At 41.1% G+C, this 21,575-nt stretch overlaps 1 protein-coding gene across 3 annotated transcripts in view; it reads right to left on the reverse strand.

Annotated features, from left to right (window-relative positions):
- The window catches only part of LOC126184827 (uncharacterized), a 262,318-nt gene that overhangs the window by 50,319 nt on the left and 190,424 nt on the right, over positions 1-21,575 (reverse strand). For 2 of the 3 annotated variants that reach the window (XM_049927411.1, XM_049927412.1), the window contains exon 3: positions 4,527-4,621. The gene's annotated coding sequence lies outside the window, so the exon portion shown is untranslated. Of the gene's footprint in view, positions 1-4,526; positions 4,622-10,314; positions 10,382-21,575 lie in introns of all 3 variants that reach the window. The other variant, XM_049927413.1, reaches the window with a different exon arrangement.

Genomic DNA, 21,575 nt, shown 5'->3' on the forward strand with positions numbered 1-21,575 from the left:
TACAACTTTTGACGCTGTTCGCAGGTTTCAATATTTTCCCTTTGTTTCATTTCTCTTAAGGTTGCCTTCAGTTCTATTGTTTCCTTCGTGATCCACTGCTTGTTTTGGATAATTTTTCTTTCCCTCTTGGTGTTTGGAAATGCTATATTGAAGTAATGTGTTAAGATTTCTTGAAAAACATCGTAATTTCCATCTATTATATGAGTCTGAAGAGTGTCTGCCCACTGCTTTTTCTCAACATTACTTTAAATATATCGATATTTTATTGGTTGAAAAGCCTAAGATCTCTTTCTACACGTTTATCTTTTGTTTGTGAATTTAGATTTCCATATACTTCTCACAGCCATCCAACATGATCAGAAAGTTGAACCTTTGTTGTATATGCACTGCTATCTATATTAGCGATAATATTATCAATAACTGACTCAGTTTCCAAAGTTAATCTTTTAGGTTTCATTACAGCTTCCTAGTGCTATATTAGCAGCTCCTCAATTTTTTGTTTTTTGTGTGTCTCTCTTCCCACATCAATATTAAAAACATCATATATAACACAATCTTTCATTCCGCTTTTTTCTAGTGGACTGGACATTATTTTGTGGAAAGTATTTATTTTGTCACTTTATGATCGGTGCATGCAGAATACTCTTAACGCACTGTACACAATACCTGTAACTTCAAAATATTTTCCTTTACTTTTGGGTTAATATTTGTATGTTATCACTGTAGAACGAAAATTAGAACAGCTGCGACGGATCACTTTCGCACTTGCGTACACGTAAATTTAGCATAAGATGATGCAACGTTTCTGGCAAGCGACGGCTGAATTCTCAAATGTGTCACTGCCATCGGTTATGGGTATGTGCGACAGTTAACTGAAGGTATCTACAAATTGCATCAGTTAGTTTCTGTCAGCCGGGAGAGCACTCTACTCCAACGTCATGTATGTAGCTTCTATAATGTGAACATTTCTAGGATAGCATTTTCGGAGATGGATGAACGTCCCACTATGTGATCAGAAGTATCCGGACACCCCCAACAACATACGTTTTTCATATTAAGTGCATTGTGCTGCAACTTACTGCCAGATACTCCATAACAGCGACATCAGTAGTCATTAGACATCGTGAGAGAGCAGAATGGGGCGCTCCGCGGAACTCGCGGACTTGGAACGTGGTCAGGTGATTGGGTGGCACTTGTGTCATACGTCTGTACGCGAGATTTCCTCACTCCCCAACATCTCTAGGTCCACTATTTCCGATATTATAGTGAAGTGGAAACGTGAAGGGACACGTACACTACAAAAGCGTACAGTCTGACTTCGTTTGTTGACTGACAGAGACTGCCAACAGTTGAAGAGGGTCGTAATGTTGTAATAAGCAGACATCTATTAAGACCACCACGCAGGAATTCCAAACTGCATCAGGATCCACTGTAAGTACTATAACAGTTAGGCGGGAGGTGAGAAAACTTTGATTTCATGGTCGTGCGGCTGCTCGTAAGCCACACATGACGCCGGTAAATGCCAAACGACACCTAGCTTGGTGTAAGGAGCGTAAACATTTGACGATTGGAAAGTGGAAAACGTTGTGTGGGGTGACGAATCACGGTACACAATGTGGCGATACGATGGCAGGGTGCGGGTATGGCGAATGCCCGGTGAACGTCATCTGCCAGCTTGTGTAGTGCCAACAGTAAAATTCGGAGGCGATGGTGTTATGGTGTGGTCGTGTTTTTCATGGACGGGGTTTGCAACCCTTATTGTTTTTCAGTGGCACTATCACAGCACAGGCCTACATTGATGTTTTAAGCACCTTCTTGCTTCCCACTGTTGAAGAGCAATTCGAAGATGGCTATTGCATCTTTCAACATGATCGAGTACCTGTTCATAATGCACGGCCCGTAGCGGAGTGGTTGCACAACAATAACATCCCTGTAATGGACTGGCCTGCACAGAGTTCTGACCTGAATCCTATAGAACACCTTTGGGATATTTTGGAACGCCGACTTCGCGCCAGGCCTCACCGACCGACATCGATACCTCTCCTCAGTGCAGCACTCCGTGAAGAATGGGCTGCCATTCACCAAGGAACCTTCCAGCACCTGACTGAACGTATGGCTGAGAGAGTGGAAGCTGTCATCAAGGCTAAGGGTGGACCAACACCATATAGAATTCCAGCATTACCGATGGAGGGCGCCACGAACTTTTAAGTCATTTTCAGCCAGGTGTCCGGATACCTTTGATCACATAGTGTAACTCATCGTATGCACAAGAGCGGCACAATCGGTTTTACTTTCAAAACTTAATATATATTTAGAAGATACTTTAAGCATATTTAAAACTATGCTTTACACTGAGGTGACCCAAGTTATGGGATAGCGATATGTAAATATACAGGAGTTGGTAGTATCGTATACACAAGGTATAAAAGCGCAGTGCATTGGCGGAGCTGCCAGTCCTTACGACCGTGGTTCCACTGCACCGCCTCGCCCGTTTTATGATTTGAAGAAAGCATCCCTGGACACCTACATACCACATAAATTTCTTCACCATGGTAAAATGAAAGAAACTGGTATTTGATTATCATATGGAGCATCATTAAATAGGACAGTAAGGAAGGCAGTAAGTATGCCATACAGCGATCTCTGGTTTATGGAATATGGAAGGACGTGCACATGTGCCTCGCGCTGAAGGCTGAGCCAGGTGGTGAAATGTGGAAAGACCAGGATCCAATTCCCTCTCGGGCAAAATCAATGAGAAGCAACAACGCTATGTGGAATCGAAAATTTATGCACGGAAAGAAGCAGTTGTACATTAGCCGTGTGCGAAACTGTTGTTTCATTTCGTACTCCCAGTGATGACCGTAAACTGAGCTGTTAGTGTGCAGGCGTCAAGCTAACTTGACTACGAATCAACGTCGTTAATGGTTGGTTGGTTGGTTGGTTGGTTGGTTGGTTGGTTGGTTGGGAGGGGGGGGGGGGGGGAACCAAACAGCGAGGTCATCGGTCCCATCGGATTAGGGAAGGATTGGGAAGAAAGTCGGCCGCTCCGTTTCAAAGGAAACATCCCGACGTTAGCCTGAGGCGATTTAGGGAAATCACGGAAAAAACCTAAATCTGGATGGCCGGACCCGGGTTTGAACGGTCGTCCTCCCGAATGCGAGTCCAATGTGCTAACCACTACGCCACCTCGCTCGGTCTGTCGTTAATGCATTACACGCGTAACAACCAGTCATGTTTCAACGATTAACCATTTCTTGTGTTTTACGTAATCTTTTTCTGTAGTGTTTCCAGACATGAGGATTTTGTGGCAGTAAAAATATGTTAATCTGGTCAAAAAAAATTAGTTCCTGTGTCATCTAAAGTGAAAAACAAGATTTAAATTTAAATCTATACTATGGAAATATCTGTAAAACCAAAGGAGACTGTTGTATTAAGCAGTATAACTCAGTATCAGAATTAAGTAATACCTTTAAACAGTGACGGAGTCGTGAAAATTATTGTTGCGTTCTGGAGTATACGGGTCTTGCTGAAATTCGTAGTCGTCTGCTTCGTGAGGCTTCGTATTAATATCTCACAAAGCTCAGAATTTATTTGCTGTACGTGGATTGTTAGCCTCGTCGACATAGGCGCAATCAGTGGTATAAGAAAGTTATCATTGCTCCGAGAGATGTATAGTCGTATTACATGTATGAAGTGTGTAAATGACTAGAAGTTCCCATTCGTGGCCCAGTTGGTAAAAATGTGTAACTCAGATGATAAATAGGAAGAAAGATTAAGGTTTAAAGTCTAATTCAAGTCGTCGTCAATAGATACACAAAAGTACAAAACAGCCAAATGTTCACCTAGATAGAGGTTTAAGAAAACTTAAAAACTGATACGAAGTGTGGACAGCAAGCTAGGTTTCATAATATCTAACAATATAACTTTCATCTAGTCTGATACGTCTTCGCAAATTAGCTAGGAACCTCACAAAATTCTCAGATATCCTAGAAACTCTCTGTAGGAATTCTTAAACATATCTTGTTTCAGTTATATTATGGTAGCCGGTTTCATACATCTTTCAGTGTAACGTTCTAATACCAGAGCAGCTAACAAATATATGGTTTCTGAACTTGGGAGCACGTAGTCACGAGCGTAGCTTCCCGCCCAACGTTTCTCTACTGCTGACATTGTCAGAGTCTTTGGAGCAGACCGCTCATGTTATCTATGTTTACTATCTCTCTGTATGATTACCTCGACCACTTATCTCACAGATAACCTGATAAAAACTGAATTATTTATTCGTACGGCTATCTCTAGCAACAAAATGTTTAAAGTAGGGCTAACTGTGTTTCGAAGCAGTTAGCGTTGAGAAATTTGAACAGCTATCTCCACAGCCTCCAACGAGTCTTCTGCAGTTGAAGACAAAATATTACGCAGAATATTATGCCTAAGCCCGTGACCTTGTTCCCAAATCCATATGTCACCAAGGAATCAAGCATCGGCCGTAAAAATCTGCCTAGTATAAACAAATATATTCAACTTACCTCTCACAATCAAATACGGCACACCAAAACGGTGCTGATGTTCCAGATCTCACTTTTCGTTCTCTCGCATATGCAAGTGATGAATATATCAGCAGCTGAAACAAAGTACAGGAAACACGTATTACCTTAGAGCAAATAACAGCATGAGAAGATACATTTTCATATGCTAAAATAGGAAGGTTATAATAGTTTAACTATGAGAGCCGTAACGATATCAAACTGGGTGATGTAGCAAACCTGTGAACTAGTAGCTTGGAGAAAAGACATGAAATATGGAGAAACTAAAATATAGATCAGGAAACTTGTTGTCTTACGAATATTTTTAGTACCTGGAAAGAAGCAATTTTCTAGTATTTTTTCGCGTGAGCTTAGTACCGAAGAATCATTTTCATACTGCGGCTAAATGTGAATCAAAACTGTTCGATAGAACAGCTCAAAAACTGCTCAACACATCTGAGTAAATTGAAAAGATTGTTTTTGTTCATTATTTCGTTATTATCTATAACATTATTCATTTATTCCAACGTAGATATTGAATCGTGTGATGAGACGATACGGTGAACAACTGGCTTCGTGGGTTGGGAAAAACTGGATTCATTTATCGGGCCAACCATCCTTCAGTTTTTTGCGCTTTCGCTAGACAACTATAGGCTAATGACATGGTGATTCCATCAATAATACCATTGTGACTGACTCCTTCGCCAAACCCTGAATAGCTAAATGTGTTCCGTCTCGGCCTCTTTGTCGATAGGACTGTAAGGACTAACGAAAGTTAATAACCAAAAGAAAGTCAGGTTCTGATAGTGAAGTGAATGGCACACCAACAGAAGGTAAGAATACTCGCGATAATTATATATTCACTTTCGTGTAAATGGTCGCAGAAAATTGTTAGTGATGTGGCGATGGAATCACCAAACATGCGTAAGTCACTGAGGATTTTATGTTTGGCCATGAACTAGATTCGCTAGCACACGGGCCCACCGCGAATTTGTAGCCGAAGAAATAAATATTCCTATCATTTTGAATGGTGAAACTTTTGAAGAAGAAGGAGAAAAACAAGAGCGTGTTGTCCGCATTTGGAAGAAGTGGCATGGAGGTAATTAGACATGGAGAGGTAGATCACAAACGAATGGAGAACGAATTCGGATGTATGTAGCAGGAAGCTTCCTGAAATTCGAAGCCATTTTGACTATTTTTCGACCGTGACTGTTTCAAGTAATATGTAAAGGTTTTTTAAATTACCGCTACCAGTCACAAACTTTGTTAACTATTGTATTACTTATTAATAAGTAATACAATATTAATAAGTAATACAATAATTAACAAAGTTTGTGACTGGTAGCGGTAATTTAGAAAACTTATTTGGGGACATAGCTGGAAACCGGTATCAGAACGCCTAACAGAAGTTTGATCTCCATACCCACTGTCTTCCCGACTGCGTTACCTCTATAAGTATCATAGTAGGGCCGTTCTTGATAAAGCACTCCGGTACCAAAGCCAACCTTGAGATTGTGAGCTGCCTACGTTACATAACTAACAGGGGTGTAAACGCAACTCCACACGACACCTTTAGGAGGCACTAAGAAGTGACCTGACAACAGGTTTCTCAGAAAATGACAAATTCCATTCATGACTATGTTCTTGCGTAAAACTGTTGCTGAAGAAGAAATGAATAATTCCTAGTATTGTGTTGACAATGTACTAGGAACATAAGTTACCCAAAAATTTATAGATATTCAGATAACTAGTAGTTTTGATGCGGCTTCAAAGTAGTTCCGGGTCAATCTTCAAGATTCAAAATGGTTCAAATGGCTCTGAGCACTATGGGACTTAACATCTGAGGTCATCAGTCCCCTAGAACTTAGAACTACTTAAATCTAACTAACCTAAGGACATCACACACATCCATGTCCGAGGCAGGATTCGAACCTGCGACCGTAGCGGTCGCACGGTTCCAGACTGAAGCGCCTAGAACCGCTCGGCCACTTCGGCCGCCGAAGTCGACATAAAAGACCCATTTCATGCGTATTTATTTATTTCTGCCTTGACGCTCGGTTTCCATGTGACATCAATATTCGAACTTCTGTGAGATTTCTGAATCTGTCTTATAAAAACAAAACAAAATTGGATTTTACGGTGGCATATAGTATTATGTCATTTCGACACGTAACGAAAACTGCTTTTTTCAAAAATTGTGAATCATCGGACGACGCCTGCGGTGCACTACAGATTAATAGGAAGGCTTAATAACAAAACCCACCAGTTATGGAGGACAGAGATCAGTATACAAATAGTTTGTTAAAAATAATTGTATCTTGTTAATTTATTTGGTAAGCAATGTTTCACTGAACTGTATTGTTTCGTATTTCAAAACATCCGTTTGTAATTCGGCAGGTAACAGTTACAGTATGTTATAATCATCAGAAAAATTCTTTTTCGAGAAATGTTTGAAATCGAATGTGATCTTTGTCATAGGTCTTTCACCATGCTTGTAAACTTTAAGTTTCATGTAGTTGCTGGTCTTCTGGCGATCTGCCAAGTTACCATCACAAGTTCAGAGCGAATACTGATATATGAAGCTGTATGGAAGCAGAAGAAGAGATCTGAAATTAGGTTGACTAGTATGTGGAAGTAATTTGATATTTTTCGTTGCATGATACGTAAGAGATATTTGTTCAGAAGTAAACGATTACGTAAAAATGAATATACTACACAACTATGAATTTCTTTTCTTTTCACATTTCTTGGTTAATTCCCTCAAATGTTCAAATGTGTGTGAAATCTTATGGGACTTAACTGCGAATGTCATCAGTGCCTAAGCTTACACACTACTTAACCTAAATTATCTTAAGGACAAACACACACACCCATGCCCGAGGGAGGACTCGAAACTCAGCCGGGACCAGCCGCACAGTCCATGACTGCAGCGCCTAAGACCGCTCGGCTAATCCCGCGCGGCTTCATTCCCTAAAAATCAATTTCATTCAGTCCTATATCATCTGCGACTAAGTCATCAAAAATGAAGACGTTATCACATTAAATCTATCTTAGCTATAGGTTTAGCTTGGGACAAGTATCATGAATATAAAAGGAAGGAAGACTAGGGTTACACGTTCAGTCGATGAAGGACACCCTCGGATAGCGAAAGTACAATGAAAGGAATCTACTATGTCAGTTTTGCAACAACCATCCTTGCATTTATTTGAAATTAGTGAGGGGAACCACAGAAAACCTAAATGTGGAGGGCAAGGAGAGGAGTTTAGCTGCCTTCGTCTCGAATGCGAGTCCTCTGCCCCATCTCGTTCGGTAAGCAGCATGAAATAGACTTAAATAGACGTAAATTAGAAATTAAGTGGGAAGACACGCGTCAGCTCTGTGAACTGGTCAGATGAGGTACAAAGAAATTTGTAGTGAAAAACAGACGTGAAGATATCTACTTCATTAATCCCTTATTTTGTTAAGTATGTTATCCATTGCAGGTAAAATATTGTTCTTTCTTACTGAATGTAACTAACCACCAACAATGAAACAGACAAACCGATATGGAACGCATTTTGTTGCCCTATACAAATGAGTAAAATCATATTAAGTACTCTGTACTTATTCACAGCGAAGCTGAAGGATGGGCAAGTAGCTTTCAGCATCTATTCACAGGTATCCCGAAACGCTGGTGTAAGTAATATAAATGCGGTATTCATTTTCGGTAATTTGTGCCACGTTGTGTCACACAGTGCTGAATAACGAAATGCCACGGTGTGTACCAGCTTATCAGGAAACTAGCTATTCGCTAGTTATTTGTGTGTATCTTCTAAAAACTAAGGTCTCCAGTACCATTAATGATGTGATTACATTATTGTTCTCCCGAAGCGACCCTTAACAAGATGCAACGTACACAGACGGTTTTCAGGTAAGTAATACTGAACACTCAGAGTCGAGAACTGAATTATTAGAGCACTTCATATTTGGTGAGTCATTAGGTAGAAAAGTTGATACATTCAGTTCTTGAGAAGGTAAGTGTGCAGCAGTTAAGGACAAGAAGTGTTATGATAATTCTTACTGCTCTCTGTTGCTGGAAACCTACTTATCATTATAAACTGGATCTAAAATAATTCTTTGCTTCTCTATTGTTATAGCAACGATTGGGTGCTTAATATGTGCTACCTTGCATCTTAGTATCTTCCAAAATCTACCGTGAAATATTTCCTGTTAGTCAAACCAGTGCGAAAAACTAGTCACACATCTATAGCAATTTCGCTTTATTAAAAAGCACATTTGGTTTTTGCAGGGAATAAGACCCATCAAGCAACTGCAATTTTGCTTTGAACGTTATTCACACACTGGTTTTGGAAACTTGTATTTCCATTATCAATGCTGTGTGATGCGCCAGAAATATTTCATACTACATAGAAAAGTCGCAGCTGTAATTCAAGCAGCCACTTGTATTTATGACACGCTTCATTGCAGTTTCGTCATGGCTGAGCATCGTTGGACCAAGCATTTCCGGGAATTTATAGCGGTGGCTTTTACATGTGGTACGAAGTTGTTATGACACATCATACAGCACTGTAATTGGAAATATCGGTATCCGAAACCGTTCTGGGAATAAAGTTCAAAGGAAAATTGTAATTGTTTGATGTATTTTCTTTCACTACACACAATCCGAACAGCCATTACGTGGAAACTCACCAAGATAGAAATATCGACACTCCTTTTTCCAGTTGGCCGAATATTAGACGCATGCAAAAAATTCTTGAACAGAGCGTTTTCTAACGAACGTATTTACAAAGTCATAAGCATAAGAAAACTTGAAATGAGATACAATGGCGTGCACTGATTATCTGACAGCTTTCGATCATTTGTGTGGGAATGGACCAGTAGATCTGACAGTAAACTGGCAATTAAACTAAAAACGAACGAGGAAACAAAAAACAAATTTATCATTTTAGGAGGTATAGTAGGAGGATACTGATTCATCAATGTGAACTTTATTCACAAGAACATTGTTAGGATAACATAACGATTCGCCCTTAACAAAGAATTAACTAGAAACACTACCAAGGACTAAGTTTTTTACCGTTCGATTGGAATTCGGCACCACGAGCTATAAAAACAACGACGATTCATTATTTTCGCTTCTTGTGCACATATTATGTTAAAAGGATATGTAGGCTAGAAGGGGACGAATCCTGAGTGCGCACATACCTTTGTGGCCTAATCAGCTTTCACTACGAAGACGCTGTGAAACAGCGATCTAGAAGTTCTCTCACTTGAAAGCAGTAATTGATACCGAAATCAGATGTCAACGATTTTTCAGTTCAGCTTTCGTAGGTCTCCCTGATATCAACAGATGCAGACCAGGAAACATTTTCTGCAGTCAGCGACCGTGCCTGTTAGCCTTCTCCTTTGAACTCCTACAGAACATTCAGTAATATTTCCTTGTGTAAGAATTATATTTATAGGACACTCCCGGAACCATTCAAGTGAGAGTGTAAGGAACAGAGTCTTGCGTGATAATGAATGTTATATACATTATTAAGCGCCTTATATAGAAAATAATGCGGCATGTCTGACAATGAGAGTTCACTTCGACGTAATACGCTCTAAGCATAAAAACTTACTTATTCTTCGAATAATAGATTAAAGACAGGAAAGTAGGAATACGGAATCACTAAGCCACTAAACAAAGTGAACAACGCATCACATGGCTGAAGCATGGCGCACTCATTTGACCAGACGAAAAGATAAAGCAGCGAAAAGATAAAGCAGCGAAAACTAAGCAGGCACAGACCTGTAGTGGAGATCGTCCGGCGAGTAACTGAAGCTATGAGATTAGTGTTGGCCGGCTTTATGGGCGCCTGCAACAGACAAACAAAGCACTCGGCTCTAAAATCGGAACAGCCGAATGCTTCTCCAGATAATGTTGCTATCGGCTGTCGAGCCATGCCGCATCAGCAAACAAGGCTTGTAATCTCTAGATTAGGATGGAACCACAGTTGACTGGCACAGCTCTGCCTTTGTGGCAAAACCACTGGGTTCATGTTTCTGGATTGTCTGACGCGTCACAGAAACAGGGGTGATCGTTGCATTTAAGTCTGAGTATTTTCCTTGACATGGGACTGATGCCAGTTTTCTGGCAGCGCGTCCAGAAGGACTGGGGTTCATGTCACCAAACGGCCTACTTTACGTAGGTTTTCACTGATGTCCATCAATCATATAAAGCAGGTGTCAGGATAGTCTCTTGAAAAGGATCCGGATGATTACTGAGTCTGCGCTCCGTTCCTCGTGGCGTCGTAGAGAAGACGTTAGAACTTAACATTCCTTCTATCTCTTACGTAGTGCAAACTGGAACTTCCCACCAATCATGCAAGTTAAACCTGCACTAAGTTCCGAAATCCGCCATGTTCACCCTCTTCGCGCAGGTATCTCATAAGGATTTCGAGAGAAACAAGTAAAAGAGAATAGATATAAGGGCCAGCCAAATGAAAAATAGACATATGGGAAAAAGGTAGTAAACTATTTACCATCACAAAAGTAATCGCCATAATTGTTAATTCAGTTATCTCACTGTGAGGCGAGATTGTCAATGACTTCATGAAAAATTGTTTGCTTTCGGCTACGGAACCATGATTGTACCAAGGCGTGCACCTCATCGTCCGAAGCAAACCGACGGCCACGAATGTCTTTATACAGCACTTCAAAAATAAGGAAATCGCATGGAGAGAGATCGAGAGTGTTTGGAGGATGTGTAAGCGCTTTCCAGCGAAACTGCTGCAACGTAGTCGAAACGACGTGCCAACAGAATGCCCGCCCACGTGGTGCCATCGTTGTTTCGAGTACATTGCAGAAGTTTCGCTGGGAAGCCAATACACACCCTCCATACATTCCCGATCTCTTCCCATGCGATTGCTATATTTTTGAAGTGCTGTAGAAAGACACTCGTGGCCGTCGGTTTCCTTCCAAAGGAAGACATCCGTTTGCTTTGCCTGGGTACAATCATTGTTCTGTTGGTAACCTTAAACATTTTTTCGTCTTGTCTCACACTGTGATAAATGCATTAACAGTTATGGCGATTAATTCTGAAATGAGGAACAGTTTAAGTACTTTTTTCCCATCATTTCGTTTTCATTTGACTGCCCCTTATAAATTCCGAGAGCACTGAGTTAGGACAACTAAAGTACGCAGCAGTACTTCTATCAACTTGTTTTCCAGCACTCGGCTGAAAATGTGTTGTTGTTGTCGCAGGATGAGGGGTATTATACAATTATGGAACTCGCAACAACACGAAAATAGTATCGATCGAGTCGTGTCACTCTTTCAGTCCATTCGGTATGTGTAATTCACATTTGACAGGAGAAAGCACAATAGGATTGGCATTACTTCATCTAAAGGTTCCCATTTCAAACCGTTAGCAGTAGGTGATTAACGCGAGGGAAGATTAACTGTTGAGCGAAATTCGCAAGACAAATGAATAAATATGAGGGTGCAAAGACATCAGGCCACAAGAATTTGGAGGGAGTCTGGGAATGATGTAGAGAAATTGTAAGGGAACGTTCTGCTGGCAATCTAAAAGCAAATATGCAACGTTGGTTGTGCTCTCCAGGCATACAACGAAATGGATATTGAATTACTAACAACTGTGCAGTTTTGCTTGGCAGTTGCGTTTGTTAACACGAGGCAATGCTCTACAGAGCATGTAAAGATACAAGTCACCTCACGACAAAAACAGTCTGCTAAATTATTACTTAAATGCCGAACACTTGTAACACTTCTCTTTCAAGCGCTCGTGTCTGTTCCTCGCTATTACTATCGCAAAACCTAAGCATAGTCAATGGGATTCTTGAGGGTATTTTTGTTCTGTCGTTGGAACTGCAAAAGTACGTGATTTTTTTTTCACCAGACGCGTCTCGTGGTCTGTAATTAAGTTATTTACATTTTGATTTGCTTTCAGACCAAAAAACAGTTCGTTAAGAATAAGCTGATTTGTACTTACGGTGATTTTCGGTTGATTTCTCACTTACATCGGGAAATGCCGTCTGCTAGCACATCGTTGTTTTTCTGCATTAGACACTAATAATTTTGGTATAATTTTTAGTTTTTCTGCAGCACTATGCATTTCTTATGTTTTCAGTACACACTTTTATGCACATAACATTTTTTTTTTTTTTTTTTTTTTTTTTTTACTTGGAACTATTGTATATGTTTGATAGACGAGCTCAAGGGAAACGAATCGAGTCAAATAAGAATGGATGTTGTTATTACCCAATTGCGATCGTCATCGTCTGCAATACTTTGCCAGTGCTTGAGAACGGAATTTTTTAGATTTTTACATGTAGTATTGCAGAGTCACATGAAATAATTCAGTTCACTAAAAACTGTCATCTATATGCTACCCCATTTAGGTAGCGACATTTTTGGCTTGATTTAAAGTGAGGAAAGCCAGGATGCAAGTGATATAATGAACAACTGTACAGAAATGATTTTTGGAAAATTCTAGGTACTTTCCTTTCACTCGAGATGGAACTTAGCATGGAACTTCAAACAATACTACACGAAATTTACTTTCAACTCAGCCTACTATCATTTGACAAATAAAAGAAATAAGTCATTTCAATCAGGGAATTTTGAAAAGAGTGGACGTATCAATACTCCGACTGACAATTTTTCTATGTTTGCAAGCAATGTCCATCAATTCAACAGCCTGTCTCGCTTTCTCTGAACAACGCTCTCTCCCGTGTGATAGCGAAATCAATGGCGAGGTATGTTTGAACATGTCACTAAGCAAGGAAACGCAGATTATAGTATTTCCTCCCGCTCATTTCTCTCCTTTAGATGGGAAGAGAGAGAAGCAACAAGTAACGTGTGGGCAAGTCTGTTGAGGGCGGAGAATATGAGAGAGGGGGAAAAAAGGAGCAGGAAGGAAACCGGTGACGTGTTCTCCTCGTCTTGACCTTGACTGCAAGCTGACACAGAATACACAACTTACACGAAGTCCGTGACTAAGCGAAAATTTACATCTCTAAATGCTGTTCTAAAAGCTTCGATACTTCGCTGTACATATATGCTAGCGTGGTCGCGTCAGCCAGCTGTCGTTGATTTTTAAAAAACGGTTACACCATTTTTTATTTTATGCACGTAGTGAAGTTCTAGACGTTATCAGCAAATTTCATTTCACTAAATCCTAGAAACTGAACATTTGTAACTTATTCTATATTAGAGAGAACAAAATAAAATTTCACCCGTTTAGAAATTTGGAGGGAACGGAATACACAGAGTTATTAAAGGCAGGCGTTTGGTATGTACCGGGTGAACAAAAAGTCCGTATAAATTTGAAAACTGAATAAATCACGGAATAATGTAGATAGAGAGATACAAATTGACACACATACTTGGAATGACATGGGGTTTTATTAGAACCAAAAAAAAAAATACAAAAGTTCAAAAAATGTCCGACAGATGGAGCTTCATCTGATCATAATAGCAATAATTAGCATAACAAAGTAAGACAAAGCAAAGATGATGTTCTTTACAGGAAATGCTCAATACGTCCACCATCATTCCTCAACAATATCTGTAGTCGAGAAATAATGTTGTGAACAGCACTACAAAGCATGTCCGGAGTTATGGTGAGGCATTGGCGTCGGATGTTGTCTTTCAGCATCCCTAGAGATGTCGTTCGATCACGATACACTTGCGACTTCAGGTAACCCCAAAGCCAATAATAGCACGGACTGAGGTCTGCGGACCTGGGAGGCCAAGCATGACGAAAGTGGTGGCCGAGCACACGATCACCACCAAACAACGCGCGCAAGAGATCTTTCACGCGTCTAGCAACATGAGGTGGAGCGCCATCCTGCATAAACATCGTACGTTCCAGCAGGTGTTTATCAGCCAGGCTGGGGATGATACGATTCTGTAACATATCGGCGTACCTCTCACCAGTCACGATACCAGTCACTGACGTTTTGCTGTCCAGCGCCATCTGTCGGACACTTTGTGAACTTTGTGTTTTTTTTGTTCTAATAAAACCCCATGTCATTCCAATCATGTGTGTCAATTTTTACCTCTCTATCTACATTATTCCGTGGTTTATTAAGTTTTCAAATTCATACTGACTTTTTGATCACCCGGTAGTTTAAATGAATTTAGGGATTTGTAGGAACCTTCAGTATTTGCCGAAAAATAATACAAAATTGTTAAAGGTCTTCAATATTGCACACAGTCAAATATAGTGTTTCGTGGATCCAAAGTATTTAATAATGCTATTGAGCTGGACCTTTTTCGCTTTTCTCCGACGAGAGTGATGTCTTTCTCAGTGAACTATGGCGTCATACACTTTTCAGCCACATTAATGCGACCACCTGTCAAAAGCCTGAATAACCATCTTTCGCAGCGCGGATCGCTGTGAAACGTGCAGGGAGAGAGTCAGTGTGGTTCTGGAAATATGTGGAGACATGCCGACTCCAGTGTCGTGGCCAGGTGCGCTAGATTTTTCAGTTGCGGATCCATGCCGCGAACAGCCCGATCGAGGTGGTCCCACAAATTCTCGACTGGGTTTAAATCCGGGGAGTTTGGTGGCCAACGGAGTACCATAAACTCAGCCTGGTGCCCTTGGAATAGCGCACGTACACTGTGGGCTACTTGACACGTTGCATTGTCCTGATGGTAGGTGTCATCGTGGCGAGGAAAACCAAACTCGACATAGTCCCCAAGGATAGATGCATACTTGTGTCGATCCTTTGTGCCTTCCAGAACGTCGAGATCACTCAGAGAACGCCACGAAATCCCCAGAGCGTAACGCCGCCTCCTCCGGCCTGGACCCTTCTGACGATTGTTGCAGGGTGTTTGTTTTCAGATTTTTTACGCCGTACACGCCAACGGCCATCTGTTCGACGGCAGATAAATCGCTCCGTTTCTGCATTTCGATAACGACTGTACTGTTTTTAGCGTCCTCCCCGACACGCTTTATATACCATCCACTGCTAGTGCTGCCGTCTGTGAGTGGTAAACGCACATTGGCGTCGAACATAAGCGGTGGTCCCATAAATGTAACTGGACCGTTTATGTTGAAAAACGGTGGATTTAGGTTTCCCATCAAATCACTACACCACTTCAGGCGAATGTCGTGATTGTCTTCGAACTAGGTATCCTCGATTCTTGTTCAGCTAATCTAGTGCTCCATTTGTAAGGATTTTGGTTCAAATGGCTCTGAGCACTATGGGACTTAACTTCTGAGGTCATCAGTCCCCAAGAACTTAGAACTACATAAAACTAACTAACCTATAGACATCACACACATCCATGCCCGAGGCAGGATTCGAACCTGCGACCGTAGCGGTCGCGCGGTTCCAGACTGTAGCGCCTAGAACCGCTCGGCCTAAGGATTTTGATGCAGTCGGGAAGTTAAACTGGAATCTTACGTCTTTCTTTGAATATTATTATCTTAATCCTGAAACAAGCTCTCCTTGCTTTAATACCTAAACAAAAAGATAGGAAATTGGAATTCGTGTTTGTCCTGTGATGGTCTCGCACGGTACTGCAAGTAACAGTTATTAGACAGCTTCGACTATTACTTTATTGTGAATGTTTTCACATGATTCCTGGTGAGTAAGGCCTTATTCTAGAATATGCCACTCTAGACGGGTCCTCATTTAATAAACTGCTAAATTATTGTACTTTCGATACAACTTTTAACTCTGGCAATGAAATTGGTTCAGTTTCGTTACGGATTCATCGACATTGTTACGAGACGAAGAAACAAACGGGTACATAACTTTTTGAAGACATCTTCTGTATTTGATGACAGAATTCTGTTTACGTTACCAAGCAAGTGAGACCAAATGGTTCAAATGGTTATGGGACTTAACAGCTGAGGTTATCAGTTCCCTAGAACTTAGAACTACTTAAACCTAAGTAACCTAAGGACATCACACACATCCATGCCCGAGGCAGGATTCGAACCTGTGGTCGCGCGGGTCCAGATTGAAGCGCCAAGAACCGCTCGGTCACTCCTGCCGGCCGAACGAGACCGCTTAAGACAAATACAGGAATGGGCGCTTTGAAAATTTCATGGGTGTTTTTCTTTGCTATTCTTCCGTAATGCGCGCCTGTGCTCAGTGTAAGATAACCTCGTTATCGACACGACGTTAAACCCTTCCTTCCGTCTTCAATGTATCTTCCATTCTTAGCAATCATTTACAATCGCTCACTCGTAGAAAGATCGTACCCAAAGACTGGAAATTTTCTAAAGATACACGAATATCCAATAGGAGTAATCCGCTGAATGACAGACCCGTCTCACTAACCTCGATTTGCAGTTGTTGTGGTCTTCAGTCCTGAGACTGGTTTGATGCAGCTCTCCATGCTACTCTATCCTGTGCAAGCTTCTTCATCTCCCAGTACCTACTACAACCTACGTCCTTCTGAATCTGCTTAGTGTATTCATCTCTTGGTCTCCCTCTACAATTTTTACCCTCCACGCTGCCCTCCAATACTAAACTGGCGATCTCTTGATGCCTCAGAACATGTCCTACCAACCGATCCCCTCTTCTAGTCAAGTTATGCCACAAACTTCTCTTCTCCCCAATCCTATTCAATACCTCCTCATTAGTTATGTGATCTACCCATCTAATCTTTAGCATTCTTCTGTAGCACTACATTTCGAAAGCTTCTATTCTCTTCTTGTCCAAACTATTTATCGTCCATGTTTCACTTCCATACATGGCTACACTCCATACGAATACTTTCAGAAACGACTTCCTGACACTTAAATCTATACTCGACGTTAACAAATGTCTCTTTTTCAGAAACGCTTTCCTTGCCATTACCAGTCTACATTTTATATCCTCTCTACTTCGACCATCGACTGATGACAATAGATGTTAAGTCCCATAGTGATCAGAGCCATTTGAACTACTTCGACCATCATCAGTTATTTTGCTCCCCAAATAACAAAACTCCTTTACTGCTTTAAGTGTCATTTCCTAATCTAATTCCCTCAGCATCACCCGACTTAATTCGACTACATTCCATTATCCTCGTTTTGCTTTTGTTGATGTTCATCTTATATCCTCCCTTCAAGACACCATCCATTCCGTTCAACTGCTCTTCCAAGTCCTTTGCTGTCTCTGACAGAATTACAATGTCATCGGCGAACCTCAAATTTTTATTTCTTCTCCATGGATTTTCATACCTACTCCGAATTTTTCTTTTGTTTCCTTTACCGCTTGCTCAATATACAGATTGAATAACATCGGGGAGAGGCTACAACCCTGTCTTACTCCCTTCCCAACAACTGCTTCCCTTTCATGTCCTTCGACTCTTATAACTGCCATCTGGTTTCTGTACAAATTGTAAATAGCCTTTCGCTCCTTGTATTTTACCCCTGCCACCTTTAGAATTTGAAAGAGAGTATTCCAGTCAACATTATCAAAAGCTTTCTCAAAGTCTACAAATGCTAGAAACGTAGATAGGATTTTGAAACACGCACTGTGCTCGAACATTATGAATCGACTGGAAGAAAACGATTTATTGACACATAGCCAACACGGATTCAGAAAATATCATTCTTGTGAAACACAATAGCTCTTGATTCTCAAGAGGTTATGAGTGCAGTTGACAAGGGACGTCAAAATGATTCCATATTTTTAAATTTCCTGAATGCTTTTAACAACGTTCCTCGTGCTCACAAGTGATTTCTAATTAAACAGCGTGCGTATGGGGTACCGTCTCAATTGTGTGACTGGGTTAGTAATTTCTTGTCAGGAAGGTCACAGTTAATAATAACTGCCGGAAAGTCTCGATTAAAACAGAAGTAATATCCGGCGTTCCCCAAGGAAGTATTATTAGCCCTCTGTTGTTCGTGGTCTGCATAAACGATTTACGAGACAGTCGGAGCAGGCTCTTAGATTGTTTGCAGATGATAATGTCATTTACCGTCTTGTAAAGTCATCAGATGATCAAAACGAATTGCAAAATAACTTAGAAACAATATCTGTATGATGTAAAAAGCGGCACTTGACTAAATTATGAAAAGTGTGAAGTCATCCACATGAATAGTAAAAGGAATCCCCTAAATTTCCGTTACACGGTAAATCACACAAATCTAAAGGCTGTAAATTCAACTAAATAGTTAGGGATTGCAATTACAAATTACATGGACTGGAACGGTCACATAGATAATGTTGTTGGGAAAGCAAACCAAAGACTGAGATTTATTGGCAGAACACTTCAAAATGTAACAGGTGTACTAAAGGCACGCTTACATTATGCTTGTCCACCCTTTTCTGGAGTATTGTTGTGCGGCGTGGGATCCGCATAAGATAAAATTGACGGAGGACATCGCAAAGTTCAAAGAAGGGCAGTTCGTATCATATTATCGGGAAATAAAGGAGGGAATGCCAGAGACATTATACACGGATTTGGGTGGCAGTCACTACAACAACGTAGTTTTTCGCTGCGACAGGATCTTCTCTTGAAATTTCAATCATCAGGTTTCTCCTCAGAGTGAGAAACTGTTTTGTCAGCGCCCACCAACGGAGGAAGAAATGATCATCATAATAAAATAAGAGAAATCAGAGCTCGCACGGGAAGATTTACGTGTTCGTTTTTCTCAGGCGCTGTTTGAGGGTGGAGAAGTAGAGAAGCAGCTTAAAGATGGCTCGATGAACTCTCTGCCAGGCACTTAATTGTAATGTGCAGAATAATCACGTATATTTAGATGTAGATCATTAATCTATAAACTTCCTTCCTTCCGCCAGTGTTGGTTTCCTACAGATGTGTGAGAGTGCCGGGCCGTTTTACTGTAAGCTACATCGATTTTCATTGAGTTGGGCAGCTCCTGTAGACAGGAGACGGAAGTGTGCACAACACTCGTCATTAGCGCTGCGCCGTGCTCCCGTAGCGCCTGTTTCGACGGGGGCAGCTTATCAGCTACACGATTCCACGTGCAATGAGTGTCCCGAGGTAAACGAGCCTACGTCACTTCGTGTGGGCTATCACGTGAAGAGCACGCCTCCACGGCCTGACACGTCGCTGGCTGCCCGCCACGCCCCCCCCCCCTCCTCCTCCCCCAACCAACTATTCTCGGCAACGCCACAACTTTGGGAGTGGTCACGTTCGCATGTGCTTTCAGTATATGGCGTAAGCCTTAACTGAACACGCTAAGTCCGTGCCTGGAAAAAATGAAAAGTATTTTCTCCCTTACTCTGCCGTATTCACACACAGTCCTAATGCTGCGCCATCTGTCACTACATCGTATCTTTCGCAGACCATACTGTGCAACATAAAATCCAGTGAATTTTACTGGATGATTACTGATAAGTTTGATATACACTCCCAATTACAGAATCGATAGAGGTTCTTTCGAGCTTTTATCAAATTTGCTAATCTGTGCTTATATGTCTCTGATGTTCCAGGCGTTGTATCTGTGGTTTACATTCGGTCTTCCATATGTACACATGCGAATTCTGCTCTGCTTCCCAAGGTTTACCTCACGTAGTCCCTTTTCTATGTTAGATTTCCTTGTTGTTAACAATACGAACAATGTAGACCCTCAACTGTCAGGTTTATCGAAAGTATAGTAGACTTAAAAATATAATTTATAGTTTTGCTATAAATTTTTCTTAAATGTTATAATTATCCATACTGTGCAGAGCCTGAAACAGCAAACTGTGTCTCAAAAAGTCAGACAGTTGTTACTCAAAACATCGGCCGTTGTATCCCATAAATAATTACCGACATTCCTTAGCAGAACAGTAGAAACCATATTATCCTTGCCCGTTATCAAGTTAGGTCTCGGACTGAGTGTCATGGAATATGATTATTAACTGGGTTTTCAGAAAACTTCACATGTAAAACCTGTGATGTTCCTGGCACTGACCGGAAGCGATGAAGGAAAATACAGAAAGCGGAACTTGAGACAGCAATTGCTCGTCTATTGTTTATAACAAAATGATTTGCCTTCAGTGCTTGATCCTGCAACAGTTATTTAGAGTTTATTCTTGTTTTCTGATCCTGCCCTTACGAATACAGAAACAGTTCCTTAAAAGCGTCCAAAAATGTTTGCTGCCGTAAAACTGTTACAACGTAGAAGTGTTAAATACATGGGAATAATAATCGAAGACAATTTGTTTCCTTTTATCCATTACAATAAGGAAGAAAGGAAGTGTAAGGTTTCACGTGGTGACAGCGATCATGTCACTAGAGAGAGAGAACAAGTTCGGATTGGGCAAGCATAGGCTTTTCGTTTTCGAAGAAACTAACCCAGCATTCTTGATTGGTTTAGCTTCTCCCAAATGCGAGTCCAGGGCTCGAACAACGTTCCAACTCGTTCGGTAGGCCTTTACAGACAGCTCCTGTTTTCAGAGCATTCCCTCGGGCAGCCAGACCGAGCGAGGTTGCTGAATATTTAGCACACTGGGCTCGCATTCGGGAGGACAGCGATTCCAATCCCAGTCAGTCCATACAGCTTCAAATTTTCCGTTGTTTCCCTAAGTCGCTCCAGGCAAATACCGGGACGATTCCTTTGAAAAGGGCACGACCCATTTCCTTCCTCATCCTTTCGTAATCAGGGCTTGTGAAGCGTCTCTTAGTGACTTCGGTGTCGGAGGGACGTTGAACCCTAATCTTTCTTCCTTCCTTCCTCCCTGCGGGCAGCCAGCAACCTCTTACAACAGTTGCCCTTCAAAGCAGCCAACAGACTAAGGAATACCTGTATATAAAGAAAATTAGGCCGAGAAGTACGTCTGACAGTGAACCTGGACGCTGTAGTTAAACTGAATTCTTTCATTTAATTTCCCCATTTACACATGTTGTGCGAATTGTGTGGCAACAGTTGTTCATTTCCAACAAACTAAAAATTCCTCTTTATAGCAAAAAATCTATAAATTTCGAAATTTGTTTCGTTTATGAAGATCTAATTCCTATTAATTCCTACGAAGTTTTCTCCTATGATGTTTCTCAATCGGTGCTCACTATCAGCGGTTTAAAGTGCTTCATGCTCCTAGATGCATTCTGGATCGCTTGAATATACGTTGCCCGTAAAAAAAAAAA

Source organism: Schistocerca cancellata, chromosome 4 (assembly GCF_023864275.1).
Source record: "Schistocerca cancellata isolate TAMUIC-IGC-003103 chromosome 4, iqSchCanc2.1, whole genome shotgun sequence".
In the NCBI taxonomy this organism is placed as follows: domain Eukaryota; kingdom Metazoa; phylum Arthropoda; class Insecta; order Orthoptera; family Acrididae; genus Schistocerca; species Schistocerca cancellata.